This window comes from Trematomus bernacchii, unplaced genomic scaffold (genome assembly GCF_902827165.1).
Source record: "Trematomus bernacchii unplaced genomic scaffold, fTreBer1.1, whole genome shotgun sequence".
In the NCBI taxonomy this organism is placed as follows: Eukaryota; Metazoa; Chordata; class Actinopteri; order Perciformes; family Nototheniidae; genus Trematomus; species Trematomus bernacchii.
This window is the reverse complement of record NW_022987595.1, coordinates 281,043-297,944: the sequence shown is the minus strand read 5'-3', so window position 1 is coordinate 297,944 and position 16,902 is coordinate 281,043. Positions and strand designations below refer to the sequence as shown.

General features: G+C 42.1%; 1 pseudogene; it reads right to left on the bottom strand.

Annotated features, from left to right (window-relative positions):
* Positions 1 to 6,594: 6,594 nt before the first annotated feature.
* Positions 6,595 to 9,781, bottom strand: LOC117482464 (annotated as a pseudogene).
* Between the last annotated feature and the right edge of the window lie 7,121 nt (positions 9,782 to 16,902).

The window sequence follows — 16,902 nt, the reverse complement described above, 5'->3', positions numbered from 1 at the left end:
AATCAAATCAGTCCCCAAACAACGATCTGAAATCTAATGTCCTTCCACAACGAGCCGAGACAAAGAAACCGGCCGCACTGCAAACGCGCTCCCAACAACGTTTATACACGCGCCCCAACTCCCAACACAAATCTTACCTATCCGTTGCTGTATCACAGATAAAAGAAGTGGACGAGCCCCCATCTGTCATGGCCTGGCTCTTGGCCATAACAAAAAGCGTGGGAAGGACGAGAACATATATGAAAAATATATTTATTAACAGAAGCTTAACGTAAACTAAAAAAACTAACACAAAGGGAAAACAAAAGACGAAGCGACGTGGCTGCTCCGAGGTCAGGTCCTCTGCGGGAGAGAGAGATCGAGACTCTGGCTCAGGCCTCTTAATCCTCCGCCAGCCGTCAAGTGTCCTCAATCAGGGCATCAGGTGTCCCCAATCAGGGCGTCACAAGCAGAGGAGAAACATTAAAGGGCCATGCACACCACAGGAGACAACAAGGCAGGGGTCGTCACAATAGTGAAGTGTATTAGATGTTCTGCACTCTTATTGTTATGTATTTAAAGGTGGGGTAGGTAAGTTTGAGAAACCGGCTCGAGATACACTTTTTGTTATATTCCATGGAATGCTCTTAACATCCCGATAGCAATGAATATCTTAAGTGCTTTGACAAAAAATCCATACAAAAATGTCATCTGTGGAAGCCGTAGTACTGTAAAAAGTACGACCATTCATCTGAGCCGGCCCGGCTAAAATAACTGGATGGCCTACCTGCCTGTCAGCCTTCCATCTGTGCACAAACTTATCTCGTGCCCTCATTGGTCATGTGCGCATTCGTGTGTGTTGGAGGAGGGGCTCTGTAAGGAAGTGGCAGATTATTTCCGGCTGTGTATTTTCTAATTCCAGCGCACTCGAGCTGGTTTCTCCAAAATGACCTACCCCACCATTAATATAAAGTGAAATACCCATAAAGTCAGAAAAGAAAAGAGTCTCACTTAAGGAAAAAGGTTCTTCATTTGCACATAAACATGGTCAAATATTTAAAGTTGTGACCAGATGGTGTCGCCCTAATCCGTGTATCTACGGTCCATTTGTTTTTCTTTATTACACAAGTTAGCGGAAGAGCATCTGAGAGGCCTTTTTGTTTTTGTTGTTTTATCTTACTAAATGGTCTAATGCTCATTGGATCGAGGGGCGGGGCGAAACTGATTACAAAACAAAAGCCCTTGTTTGCTTGGAACGGTGATAATATTATAAACAAGGTGAATTTAGCGATCACAGCGAAAACGGCCAAGACACATATTGAGCCCAGAAAATGAATGTTATTAAGGGCTGTAAATATAATAGGCCTGTGTCTAAAATGCACAACATTGTTAGGAGATTTAAACTTTACAGCGATTCTGCACTGCGGTCACTCAGCCGTCTCTCGAGATTGTTTTTTCAAATCAGCTGCTCTTCATGTGATGCATGATGGTATCTGGGTTCATATCTTGAAGCTACCTTCCAACATTTTAATTTGGAACAGATACAAAGAGTTATAATATTCTCCTTATATCTATAGTAAGTATAAGACGGGGACCTCACAGAATTGTCCAATATGTGAGACTCATGTAGGGACTAGGCTGCATTGCAATGAAGGAATGCAGCAAAACTCAAGTATTTTGGAGGGCAACATGTGCAAACATCACTACAGCAATCGGTCAACAGGTGTCAGTAGAACCTCTATTGTGTCTGCTTGGATATGGCCCTAGTACTCTAATGGCGCAGTTCCACTACAGCGCGGAGCTCGCTTTAAGCGTGCCGTGTCGTGCCGTACCCGTTTTTGGTTGCGCTTCCACTAGGCCTAGGTACGGCCAGGCCCGGCCCGGGGCCACTTTTTCACCTCTTTTCTGGCCCGACAAAATTGTGGTTCTATCGGGGCCAACAAACAGGGCTGAGTCGGGCTGAGTATGCTAAACTAGAGAGAGGAGCGCTGGCAAGAGGGCTACAACTAGAACAAGATGGACATATTTGACCGTGATTTAATTGTAATACACGTTTCAAAATGATGCCGAAGTAACAACATACTGATACCGGTTAGTAAAAACCATGAATTAATGCTTTGTCAAGTCTGCAGACAGACGGCAGGCGAAAAACCTTTTAAAATTCGTGTTTTTCTAGATGGAGATTGGCTAAGCTAACGCAGTATATGCTCCGACCGTCCACACTCACAACAACGGCCTATACAGACATAAATAAAGCAGCGACTGTATTCACCATGACACAGGCAGTCTGTGGTGTGTACTTGTTTAACTTTTGTCGAGTTTCTGAACATATATAAGGAGCTGTGAGCTCTGAGTGCTAACAGCTAACGGCTGTGTTGTGTTTTCTGGAGTTCTCATTGAAGATGACGTCACGGCTCCGCCTACACTGCGTTACTATAGTAACTACCCCAGTTCCTAAACTGTAATGGAAGCGCAGCATGAAGTGAGTCGGCCCTGTTAAGGCCCAACGCGGCCAAGCCGTACCGAGCCGTACCGAGCGTGGCCGAGGCCGACCGCGTAGTGGAACTGCGGCATAAAACATTGGTTCCCAACCTTTTTCAGTCAGGCCCCCCTTGGGTGATTGGAAATATTTTCGAGCCCCCCCTAACCCCGTTCCCACTTAGATTGTTAGAATTCATTGTATATAGTTGTACGAACATTACATTTTCTCTGCTAATAACGAGACAAAAATATATATCATTATATATTTTATTATGGATTGAACATGAACAGAAGTGCTTGTATTGGCAGATGATCGTGTGCCACTGTGAAATAATGAGGCCTAATTGAAACAATTAGAAATACTGCTTATCGATCCGGTTCTTTAACAGTATTTAGATTTTTGTTATTTTTTCAAGGGAAGAATGAAATAAATTACCACTGCTCTAAAACATCATGAGGATGTTGTTCAGTCTGAATGCTGGCCAGGAAAGCCATCATGGTGAAATGGGTCGGGGAGGACCCCCCCCCCCCCCCCCCCCTCTCCATGTGGAAGACACTGAGGTATTGAATCTGGAGATAATGAAACTCTGTCTGGATGGAAGGTTGAATGTTTCCCTACAGAAGTGCTTTATTGAGCAGCAGAAAAGCACATGTTGCCGGCTTGAAGTCCGGGAAGAGAAGGGAAGAAGAGAAAAGAGGGCACACACTAGGTATACAGTAGGTACAGTCAACATATGTGTCCGTGCGGAAAGAGAGAGAGAGAGAGAGAAACAGTTAGAACTGACTGCTATCAGTTGGAGTGATGACATCATCGTGTTCCATTACACAGGTGTTTATAGTTGAGCTAACGAGCTATGAAGAGATCAAAGGTTTCATTGTTCTGAATGAGAGATAAACCTCTTACATGTGAACGTTTTGTGGAAGAACGATAACAGATATCTGTGAAATTTCAAAACGTGAAGCATGTCAAGGAAGTTGAGTATCTGAAGTGTAATTTTTGTGTACTTTCGGGTTAATAATGTGGCCTTTTTGGCAGTTTAACTAAAGGTGTGCGGCTGCTGCTGTGAGGAAATATCAGCCTGAAATTACAATGGGCTTTAATGGAGGCATGTTGAAAATTTTTGTCACTTCATGCCCTCAAGAGGCATTTTGTTTAATTATTGTGCTTAATTATTTGTCATTTTTCAAGCTACGAGATGTTTTCCTACGTTTCTCATGAAAAATTATGTCTCAGGAATGTAGGGTTTGGGAATTATGGCAGTTTTTAAAAACAATATGAAGGCAAATTTCAAGATTTCCTACCCTCTAGCTGTGACATCACGCACTCTGCCTTAACGAGCTGCGCAATGTTAAAGTTCAAATGTTAAAAATGTGATGAATTATGGGATGTATCTCTGGAATTATGAAAGTTATGAATGATAAAAGTAATAGCCATCGATTCCCGACCGAGCTGAACGTTTTGATGTTTGAACGGAGTTTCTGCGATGTTGAATGTGGGAGGAGAAGACGGACAAAATAACTGGATGGAATAATAAGAATTTTGTCCGTAGCATAACATATAGTGGGAATGCTGTATCAGCATTCCCACTAAATAATAAAGATCTATGCAGAAAGGAACAGACGGGAGGAGATCATCATCACTAGACTCAGACTGGATCATACAGGATTAAACGGAACAATGTTTTTAAAGGAAAAAAGCGAAGTTGAAGAATGCAGGGGGTGTGGAGTGAAAGAAAATGTGGAACACATCGTATTACACTGCAACATGTAGAAAACAGAGAGGGAACAACTAAGAGACAGGAGCCTCGTCTCAATACCCCTCCTCGACTCCTCCTTTCCCTCACTCGCGTCCCTTCCTTGCGTCTTAGCTCCGCCTCCGTAAGATGCGAGCGAGAGACACGAGGAGGTGACGCGAGGACAGAGGAGTCCTCAGGTATTAATTGGGATGTCCTCGTTCACTCAAACGTCACTCTTAAACGACGTCTGTTAATGATGACATGTGCACAGCTGTATCCCCTCTCATCGGGCTTAACTGAATAACCCCTTAGAACCGGCCCATTTGTTGTTAAATATGTATTTAAATTATGAATCTTTCTCTTGTTAGTCAAGGAATTCAATGTATGATGGTTGGTCCTGCTTTTGTGTTCCGTTTTGGTGTAAAATGTACATTTCAATAAAATTATAATTATAATAATGTGAAAGCCTTTGCTCTGAACATGTGTGTCCTGTAGATCCCCACATTCACCACAAACCCACATTCAGGACTGTGCATTTTAAATAATTTAACTACTCAATATTTTAACACAAAACAAAACAAATAATTGTTATTTATCAAGATCTAGCCATTTATGAAATAGCTTTCTTAATAGCTATGTTTTAGTGACGTTCAAGATCATTAAACATGACTTAAATTGTTAGTATAACCTTAAGAAATGAATTTCACATAATAATTCCCACGGAGCTGTGAGCACTTATACATTTATGTGACGCTTTTCCACTCATTCTTCCAGTTCTCCGTTTTCCTCTCTTGAAATCGACCAGCTGTGAAGGTGGGGGCGGGGCTTTTATACGCGAGTAGTGAAAACACTTCCGCGTAGTCTGCTCTCGTGTATCCTCCCTTTCGTCTCCTCCCGCACCCCTCCTCCCTCACCCCTCCTCGACTCCTCCGTGTGCATTTCAGCTATTGGGACGTCCTTCAACATGGCGTGTCTTGATCGATTTCCGGGTCAAGTCCCGGAGGAGGGGAAGAGAGGAGTCGAGGAGGGGTATTGAGACGAGCCTAGGGTCAGAGAGGCAGGAAGGGAGTGGAGCCTGATGGGGACACTGGGAACAGAAGGTGAGGGGGTAAGAGCTACCAGGAAGGCCATTCTTAAGTATTTGAGTGAAACAGGATTGATTGGAAGAATTTTAAACAACGTAAATACAGTGGTATAATTCCACAAATGGTGATAGGATGATATGGTGATCCACACTCTTGTACAGTAGGTGGCGGTATGCACCTTAAAGTTGTTTGCAATCCGCCAAAAACCGAGAGAAGAAGAAGAAGAAGAACCTGGATCCATGTGGCGTCTCATCGCTACGGTTCTCTCTCTCTGTGTTCCTGAGAAAGTGTGTGTGAGCTCCAGCACTACTGATCCATCATCTGTGTGTCTGGATAAACCTCTGAATGGACTCTGTGCTCTTTTTTCTGGAGCGTTTACCTCGGACTATAGGAGCTAGCTTAGCATGCTAGCTGGAAACACGTTAGCAACACTAGTCAGATTGAGAGTTTGATGGAGAGAGAAACGGTGTGTTTAACGGAGTCTGCAGGAAAAGGTGATCTAGGAAACATGAGTAAAGTCCAAATGCTCGAGGAGGAGCTGTCTCTTTCCAAAGAGGAGAACAAGAGACTCCAGAAACTACTGGACGCTGTTTTACAGCCTCAGCTTCGGATACACAGAGCAGGTCTGTTCCCTTTACTCTCCATTAACACTTTAAACTCTTCAGTAGCACTTTATTATCACATTAATAACACTTTAGACCAGGGGTGTCAAACTCAAGGCCCGGGGGCCAAATCCGGCCCGCGACTTCATTTTATGTGGCCCCACAAGAGCTTGCAAAGAATATAATATGTTTATTATACGGTTACATGCTACTTTACAGAAGCATGTTGCCCATAAACGACATGTACCACAATGCATCTCAAATTTGACTTTTTCTCAGAATTTGACTTTTTTTGTCCAAATATGCCTTTTTTCTTAGAATTAGCCTTTTTCTCATAAATAGATTTTTTTTTCAAAATGTCACTTCTCTTTTTCAAAATGTCACAATCAATGATTTTCCAGTGTTGTATCTTGTGATCAATAATTGTATGTCCACAACATAGGAGTAGATTTAACTGGTTTTACTTTGGTAACATGCTTCCGGGACTTCCTCGTGGGAACATGTACAACAGGCTCTTTTTAATACCAAGAGTGAGTTTGCCCCCTGCTGGACAAATGCAATAACATGTAATAATAACACAAGGTAAGATACCACATTTCCCCCCCTTTAAGCTAACAATACTTCCCGAAGGTGGGGGTATAACATACTCCCGTTACACAACATTTCGAGGTACTGGCATAAACCATTTCACTTTCAAAGATTGACATTCTAAACCTTTCCTTAAAGTGAGATCAGAGAACTATGCTGCTCTATTAATGGAACATCTCTTGATCTATTTAACAAAGTCTTTCAGGTATACAGGTGGCTGTCTCTCGCGCTCTGATCGTCTCACCACGGGTGTAGCAGGCAAGTCCGGCGGGACCGGAGTACACAGAATCACTGGCTCACTTGCAGGAGGTCCTTCTTGCTCGATTGTCACTGGAACCACAGTGTCTCTGTTGGAGTCCAGCACCGGCTCTAAGGGCACGGTGTCTGTTAATCTGGCTCTTACTTGATCCACATGCCGCTTCACGACTTGACCACTTCCAATGATCACTGTATATGACACTGGACCTGATGAGCTCTCGATGACCGCAGCGATCCATTTAGGTCCATAAGAGTAGTTTCTGATGAACACTTTATCCCCAGGTGAGAAACTTCTCAGTTTCCTGTTTGTGTCATGGGACTGTTTCTGTTTTAGTTGTTTTTTGCTGCACTCTTGTTTTCACGCCTGGCAGGAGCAGGTCTAATGCAGATCTGAGTCTCCTTGACATCATCAACTCTGCAGGCGACCGGCCTGTGGTCGTGTGAGGTGTGATGCGGTAACTGAACAGAAACCTTGACAGTCTAGTTTGCAATGTTTCACCTTTCATCTTTTTCATCCCCCCTTTGAAGGTTTGGAACGCCCTCTCTGCCAGCCCATTAGAAGACGGGTGAAACGGTGCTGACCTCACATGGCGGATGCCATTTTGTTTCATGAAAGTCTCAAATTCAGCACTTGTAAAACAGGTTCCGTTGTCTGACACCAACATTTTTGGCAGTCCAAAAACACTGAAACTCTGACGCAGCTTTTCAATGGTCACCTGTGATGTAGCTGACTTCACTGGATAAATATCCATCCATTTTGAGTGAGCATCCACTATCAGTAGAAACATCTCTCCCAGGAAAGGGCCTGCATAGTCCACATGAATTCTCGTCCAGGGAGACTCCGGCCACTCCCAGGGATGTAATGGTGCTGATGGTGGTGACTTGTGGTGCTTTTGGCACTCCTCACAAGACTGCACTTCCCTTTCTACATCCTGGTCCATCCCCGGCCACCATACATAAGATCTAGCCAGACCTTTCATCTTTGACATGCCGGAATGTGTTTGGTGCAGTACTTTCAATATCTTTTCCCTGCCTTTGTTTGGTACGATGACTCTGGCTCCCCAGAGCACGCAGCCATCCCTCACACTCAGTTCTTCTCTCCTCTGATGATACGGCTTGAGAGGAGCCTCAGTCACTGAAGGCCATCCCGACAGGACATAACCATGAACTTGAGACAATATTACATCCTTAGCTGTCCAGTGTTTTATTTTGGCTGTGTCCACGAGTGTGTCATCCAGAAGATCAATCATGAGCACTTGTTCTGCGGTCTCACTCTCTCGCACATCTTCCGACAGCGGCAGTCTGCTTAATGCGTCCGCATTAGCGTTGTTCTTTCCTGGTTTGTACACAATGTGATACTCATAGGCACTCAGGTGCACTGCCCATCTCTGAACTCTAGGGGAACCCATCTGTGGAATGGGTTTCTTTTAGTTGAAGAGAGAGATCAGTGGCTTGTGATCTGTATAGATGGTGAAAGTTCGACCATACAAGTACTTGTGGAATTTCTTGATTCCAAATATAACTGCTAAGCCTTCTTTGTCTAGCTGTGAGTAATTATTTTCAGCAGGCGCTAGGGTACGCGACATGAACCCCAAAGGACGTTCAGTTCCATCGTCCATTACGTGTGATAAAACAGCGCCCACCCCGTAAGGTGACGCATCACATGACATAATTAACTCTCGGTCAGCAGAGTAATGCACCAACACTTCTGCTGAGTTTAACAGGGCCTTTGATTTTTTAAAAGCCTCTTCCTGTTTCTTTTGCCATGTCCATCGCACATCTTGTCGCAGGAGCTCATGCAGTGGTGCCAATAGTGTAGCTAAGTTTGGCAGAAATGTGTTATAGTAATTTAGCAAACCTAAGTACGACTTGAGTTCAGTAACATTTGTGGGGTTGGGAGCCTCCATGATGGCTTTGACTTTCTTTTCCATAGGGTGAAGTCCCTGTGCGTCCACTCGATGTCCCAGATATTCCACTTCCTCTTCCAGGAAAGTGCACTTGCTCCTTCTCAGACGCAATCCTGCCTCCTCCAGCTTTGCCAACACTGTCTCGAGGTTCTGCAGATGGTCTTCCTCATCCACACCGCTCACCAGGATGTCATCTAAATACACTGCCACAAAAGGAATGCCTCGCAGGAGACCTTCCATTGTCCTCTGAAATATAGCTGGGGCTGATGCTACTCCAAAAGGCAGTCTGTTGTATGTGAATAAGCCTCTGTGCGTATTCACTGTTAAGTATTTCTTTGATTCATCATCCATGAGTATTTGCTGGTATGCATGACTCATGTCCAACTTTGTGAACTGTTTTCCTCCTGTCAGTGCTGCAAACAGGTCTTCCATTCGGGGTATGGGGTATTGTTCAAGTGAGGAAACTGTATTTACAGTGAGCTTGTAGTCTCCACATAGCCTTACTGTCCCAACAGGCTTCAGTATTGGAACCACTGGTGCTGCCCATTCTGCATGTTTAACAGGTGAGATTACTCCTTCTTTCAACAATCTGTCTATTTCTTCATCTACTTTGGTGCGCATGGCGTACGGGACAGACCTCAGACGGAAGAAACGAGGGACTGCATCAGCCTTTACATGGATGGTAGCTTTCATACCTTTCAGTGTGCCAAGCTCCTCTTTGAAGACATGTTCATGTTTGCTCAGTACTTGCTGCAGCGATTTGTCCTCTGTCTTCAGGTGTTTCAGGACTCGGGATTTGTGTCTGAGCTTGATTTCTTTCCAACTCAGATGTATTTCCTCCAGCCAGCCTCTTCCCAGCAGGCTGGGGCCGTCCCCTTTAACCACAATGAGGGGCAAGTACCGCCTTTGATGTTTGTATTTCACTTTAACAAGGGCAGCTCCGACCACATTAACAGGGTCACCTGTATAAGACTCGATGTGGATTTTGGTTGGTCTCAAACATGGACTTTTTGTGTCTTTCCATAGTCTTTGAAATGTCTGTTCATTCATTATTGTGAGACTACAGCCAGTGTCTATCTCAAAGTTAACAAACTTACTATCCAGCTTCACTTCAACCATGTATGGGTCTACTCGTCTCAGGTGCACTTCACTCATGCATCCCAATCTGAACCTCATCTTATTCAGTAAGAATGTATCTTCTTCTGAGCTATCACTTTGGCTCCGTTGCTCTTGTACTTTATGAGAACGGTGATATGTGGTTTGCCTCCTTTCTCTCTTTGGGTCTGCATTTTTGTTGCGGTTTCCATTCTGTGTAGATCTACTACGACAAGCTCTGGCAATGTGTCCTATTTTACCACATGCATGACATGTCTCTTGTTTAAACTTACAGTCTGCTGCTTCATGCTGGGTTCCCTTGCATCTGTAACACTCTTTGGTAGGTTCTCTGTGTGCATAAGCCTCCTGTGGCTTTTTATCCATTTTGAAGCATTTAGCTGTGGCCCCTTGGCTTAGTATCTCCTGTGCATTTTTATTTGCAGTCTCTGACGCCACAGCAATTGATAATGCTTTTTCAAATGTTAAATCCGCTTCTGATAAGTGTCGTCTCTGAATCCGATCTTCATTTATTCCACAGACGATCCTGTCTCTCAACCTCTGCTGCAAAGTGTTACCATAGTTGCAATCCTGCGCTAACCGACGCAGCTCAGCCACATATTCCATTACTGACTCATTGGGCTCACGGTTGCGGAAGTCAAACTTGTACCTTTGCACAATTTCACTAGGCTTTGGGTCAAAGTGATTTTTTAGCAGCTCCACAAGTTGTGTGTAAGTTTTATCCTTGGGCTTATCCGGACTGAGGAGGTTTTTCATAAGGCTGTATGTTGATGATCCCACAACACTTATTAATATGGCTCTTTGTCTGTCTCCATTTTCAATTTCATTAGCCTCAAAAAACTGTTCCAATACCTCACAGTATTCTTCCCACTTCTGATTTTTTGCATCAAAAGGTGCCAGCGTGCCAATCATTGCCATTGTGTGTCAATGAATCCTCTCCTCCACCCGCAGACTTTGCTAATAATTTGAGCTAGCTGCCGCTAACGACCCAAACCTGCATGTAAGGTGCTAACCAGTCCGTTCGGCATGTCCTCTTTGATCCCGTATTGATCCTTGTCTTAATCCTCTTCTTAATCCTCATCGCCAATAATATGTTGTATCTTGTGATCAATAATTGTATGTCCACAACATAGGAGTAGATTTAACTGGTTTTACTCATGGATGTATAATAAGGACTGGATACAGCATGGGAGAAGGGGCCTCATTCATTCCTATGAGAGTTGCTCATTCGCGCATGATGATAAAATGGCCCAACTTTTGAGAGAGCGAAACGTCACAGATTACCCGGCATGCCTGAGAAGTACCCGTATGTGCGCTCATAGCGCATGCGCAACTTTAACCATGCCCCCCAAAATGCTCGTTCACATCAAGCACGTCAATTTGCGTACACGTAACGGCACCGCACGTTCATGACAGCATGGTAATGGTTTGTTATTATGATAGATTTGATATTAACGAGGCGGCAGTTAGCAGCTAGCGGTTAGCTAGTAATTATGCTAATTTACACATCAATCGTTATGTACTTTTATATTACGCTGTAACAGGATCTAGTGATATCCAAGCAACAGAGCTTCATTTAGCATGAAAGAATTATTGCACAGTGCAATAAGCTTCTTAGTGCAATAAGAAGCTACAGGGACGTTAATCTACGTCGGTAATATTAACTTTATTTAATACAACATTTACGGTACAAGATTTAATCATACTGCCCATGTAGTATAATATTTTACAAATTATGAATTACAGCAAACATGTGCAATATATCCATTATTACAGCTCCGTGGGCTGGCAGTAAGGCGATATGGGTCCGTTCTTATTGTGCATCCATGGGTAAAGATAAACGCATGTAGTGCTGAACACGTAACATGAACGTGCCGGGCGGCGCGGTCCCGTGGGTTAGATGCGCGTTCATAATGCAGAGGGAAATAACTCACAGAATAACGTTATTAGCACATTTTTACAACTTGAGGAACGAATGTTTTTAATAAGGGCTATACAAGTGTTCATACTGGGTAGTTTATTTAGTTTAAAAAAAATTATTCAACGATTTACAGACCACTCTTTCCCCATGTAAGTCAATGGGAAAAAGTGTTTCCGGGCTTGGCAACCAAAAGGAAGTGTAGTACCGCCGTTTGGCCAGCACGAATATTTTCATCTGAGTCCGGCGCACTTCCTGGGGGCTTGGTTTTACTTTGGTAACATGCTTCCGGGACTTCCTCGTGGGAACATGTACAACAGGCTCTTTTTAATACCAAGAGTGAGTTTGCCCCCTGCTGGACAAATGCAATAACATGTAATAATAACACAAGGTAAGATACCACATCCAGAATGTGGCTTTTCTTTTAAAATCATATTGTGACATTCTTACTGAAGAGACTTGCAATTATTTGCTCTAGACTTCTGCTTTCAGACGTAGTTAATTATGAAGTTATATTAATTAATGATATAGTCTTAAAGTTACAACCGGCCCTTTGAGTGCAACCATAATGCTGATGTGGCCCGTGATGAAATTGAGTTTGACACCCCTGCTTTAGACCCTTTATCAGCACGTGCTGCAGGTAGTACATCCTGAAGTAAAAGTACAAACACCACACTGTGAAAATACTCCATTATTATAATTATTACGGAAGAGCAAACCTACCAAAATAAATATATTTATAAAAATACATACATTGAATAATATGCTATTTAATTTACTGATTTAAATATTACCCATGCATGTAGGCACTAGTTGATTAAATGTGACATACATTGATACTTTAGTTTTAATGTGCTTCTTTATTCACCTTTTCTTTTTAAATGTGTAAAAGCAAATAAAAACAAATACTTTGGATTAATTCAAATTGCGTGAGAATAATTCATAATGAAATCAATGAATAAATATGTTCAATAATAAATTAAACACATCTAAAATGTTACTTGATAAAGAATAGGGGAACTCGTACAAATGTCATTAAGTAATTCAAACGTTAATATAAATTAATGTAAAATCTCGATCAATCAATTATTGCCAACATGTATTTATAATATATTGAATTCTGAATAAATCACCACCAGCAAACCAACTACGACAAAATTAACCTATTTGACCGTGATTTAATTGTAATACACGTTTCAAAATGATGACGAAGTAACTACATACTGACAACGGTTAGTAAAAACCATGCTTTGACAAGTGTGCAGACAAGACGGCAGGCGAAACACTTTTAAAATGCGTGTTCTCTGAATGGAGCGATCTCCATTCGATCAGATCAGAAACTAACATGTATCTGCTCCGTCCAAACTCACAACAACGTCCTAAAGACAGAATTAAAGCAGCGACTGTATTCACCATGACACAGACAGTCTGTGGTTTGTACATGTTTAACTTCTGTCTAGTTTCTGAACAGATATGAGGAGCAGTGAGGAGTTGATTAAAGACACACACACACACACACACACACACACACACACACACACTTTTGCATTTCAAAGTATTGCTTGTTCATACAGTTGAATGTTTGAGCTTCACTGTGCCCTGCTGAATGATGTATGTGCAGAGTTGGACCCTTGAAGGCTGTTTCTTCTGCTCTGAAATGGAATATATTTGTTACATATTAATAGAATTTTAGATTTTTTGATTTGATTTTGGATTTGTGAATGGGAGAAGTAGTAGATGGAAAAAATACCAAACACTAATTATTCATTTCATTTTATATACGGTAATACTAAGGAGGCATAGGCCTATATGATGATATAATGTTTGACATTATTGATATTAAAAAAGTGATTTGTTTTCCATGTCATTCATGTGTTATTTATTTGTAAGCTCCAAATCCAAATGTTTCCCTCAATGGCCTTTGTGCCCTGAAAAAATGTGTGACACCAAAGGCCAAATGGCCTTGCCCCTAAAATGACGAAAATCCAAGCCTGATCCTCAGTAGTGGATCTTTGCAGCAATTGGACCATGAAGGCCTGATTCACGCAGTCTCCTCTGAACAGTGGATGTTAAGATTGTCTGCTCCTTGAGCTCTGTGATCATCTATGTGAGCTCTAATCTGAGGTGCTTTAATTTGCGGTTTCTGAGGCTGGTAACTCTGATGTATTTATCCTCTGAGCAGAGGTAACTCTTGCTCTTCCTTTCCCGGGGGGGTCCTCATGAGAGCCAGTCTCATCATAGCATTCGATGTTTTTTGCGACTGCACTTGAGGATACATTCAAAGTTCTTGACATTTTCCGGATCGACTGGCCTTCATTTCTTAAAGTGATGATGGACGGTCGCTTCTCTTTACTGGGTTGAGTGGTTCTTGCTATAATATGGATTACAACAGCAGTCAAATAGGGCTTTCCACTGTGCACTAACTCTACCTCTGCTCAACACAACTGATGGTCTCAAACACATTAAGAAGGCAAGTCATTCCACACATTGACTCTTGACAAGGCACACGTGTTCATTGAAAACCATTCCAGGTGACGACCTCATGAAGCTGACTGAGAGAAGCTAAGAGTGTGCAAAGCTGTCATCAAGGCAAAAGGGGGCTACTTTGAAGAATCTCAAATAAAAATCATATTCTTGATTTTTTAACACTTTTTTGTTCACTAGATAATTCCATATGTGTTCTTTCATAGTTTTGATGTCTTCAGTATTAATCTATAAAGTAGAAACACATTTAAATAAAAAACATTGAATGTGAAGGTGTCCAAACTTTTGACTGGTACTGTATATAAAAAACACACATATTTTAATATTCAGCAGGTTCCCTCATCTATAATCATTTATACAAGCGCAACTTTGAACATGTACAGCAGCAAAATGCAACATACAAAATAATCAAGAAACAACATAAATGAAATACTCACAGGGAACATTTTACTGCACCGTCATTACTTTTACATAAGAAGGTGCCGTCAAATGTTCTGTTAATACTTGCATACTTTTACTTAAATAAGGTTTGAATGCAGGATTTAAATTTGTAACAGAGTATTGTAATTCTATACTGTAGGCGTAGTGTATCTGTGAACGATCCCAAATACAATTCCTTGTTTACATTGCAGCTAGTGCTACGCCAGAAGAAAAAACCCTTTTTCATTTTGAACTGGAAGTGGAAAGGGGCTGGGCTACATGAGGTGACTTGAGCCAACACAAATACACAATAGGTGGGGCTCAGAAAGATAATGTGAAAATATCAAAACAAAGGCATTAATTAGGGCTGCAAAATGTCTCCCATTGTAATGGTGATGAGATTTTTAAATGCTAACACTTAACAGTTTGTTCTGACTGTGTGTTTCCTGTTTCCTGCAGACGTCCAGCAGCTGGTGGTGGTTAAAGAAGAGCTTCTCCCTGACCAGCAGGAGTTGAGCACCAGTCTGGACCAGGAGGACCCAGAGCCCCGCCCACACATTAAGCAGGAACAGGAGGAACTCAGGATCAGTCAGGAGGGAGAGCAGCTTCAGGAGCTGGAGGAGGCTGATATCACCAAGTCCACTTTCACTCCTGACCCTGTGAAGAGTGAAGATGATGAAGAGAAACCTCAGTCCTCTCAGCCTCATCAAAGACAAACTGAACACATGGAAACAGAAGCTGATGGAGAGGACTGTCGAGGACCAGAACCAGCCAGGAGCTCAGATCCAGAGAGCAGTTTACAACCAAAGACTGAGGACGACACTGGAGACTCTTCTAAACCGGACACTGGAGACTCTTCTGAACCTGACACTGAAGACTCTTCTGAACCTGACACTGAAGACAGTGCTGATTGGAAGGAGACCACAGAACCTTCATCAGGCTCAAACTCACTGAAAAAAAGACATGAATCTGTCAGTGATCCACGACGTAGTGCTGAAAAGAAACCATTCAGCTGCTCAGTCTGTAAGAAAGCTTTTTCACGGAGTGGAAATTTAAAGGCACACATGAGAAGCCACACAGGAGAGAAACCACACAGCTGCTCAGTCTGTAAGAAAGCTTTATCACATAGTGGATATTTAAAGTTACACATGAGAATCCACACCGGAGAGAAACCACACACCTGCTCAGTCTGTAAGAAAGCTTTTTCACGGAGTGGATGTTTAAAGGAACACATGAGAAGCCACACAGGAGAAAAACCACACAGCTGCTCAGTCTGTAAGAAAGCTTTTTCACATAGTGGACATTTAAAGAGACACATGAGAATCCACACAGGAGAGAAACCACACAGCTGCTCAGTCTGTAAGGAAGCTTTTTCACGGAGTGGATGTTTAAAGGCACACATGAGAAGCCACACAGGAGAGAAACCACACAGCTGCTCAGTCTGTAAGAAAGCTTTTTCACTGAGTGGAAATTTAAAGGCACACATGAGAATCCACACAGGAAAGGAAAAATAGATCTGCAAAGTTTGTGACAAAAGATTTAAATGGCGTAATCGTTGAAAAAGACACAAGTGTGTTGGTAAGGGAATACATTTGTCTATTTTGTATCCTGATGACCTGATGCCGTTACATGTAATACGTTACTCCCTAAGCCTGTTTTCACCCACCTGCAACCGATTCGCTAATAATCACAAATGTTCATTTCTTCGACCCCTTGACTCGACTATTTCTTGTTTAATAATCGTTACATCTCCTCAGGTTTTGAATGGTAAGCTTTAAAAAACACATCATTACACATATACTGGGCTGTGATGAGGATGGATTATGATTACATGCTTTATTAAGCAGCAGTTAAAAGTACTACACAAAAACTGGACAGAATACAATGGAGAACAATGAGATTACTGTGGGTTCCCTTACCCATACAACTGTACTATTTGGTATGCCAGAAACAGATTAAGTCATTAAGCAAAACCTACAAGTCTGCCCTACTGCATATTGCAGTATGGAAGCCAGCATATGTATATGGCTATTCTGACCCACAATACTTTATCGAGCAAGAGGGCAAAGGTAAAGATGCAATGTTGTGATGAAGTAGTGCAGTGGTGCCCTCTGGACCTGATAGTGCAGCAACACAAATTGCATAATGCATCATACCAATTGAGATTTAATAAAAAATCTTACATTGAAATAAATAGTTAAGTTCTTTATAACTACGCATAAAGATACAAAAGAGAAAAAATTTGCATAATTTAAAACAATAATAAACAAGCTATTGTCAGAGTCAGTTATAAAGAATATAAAAGGAGGGCTTACTATTTCCTGCAGTTCA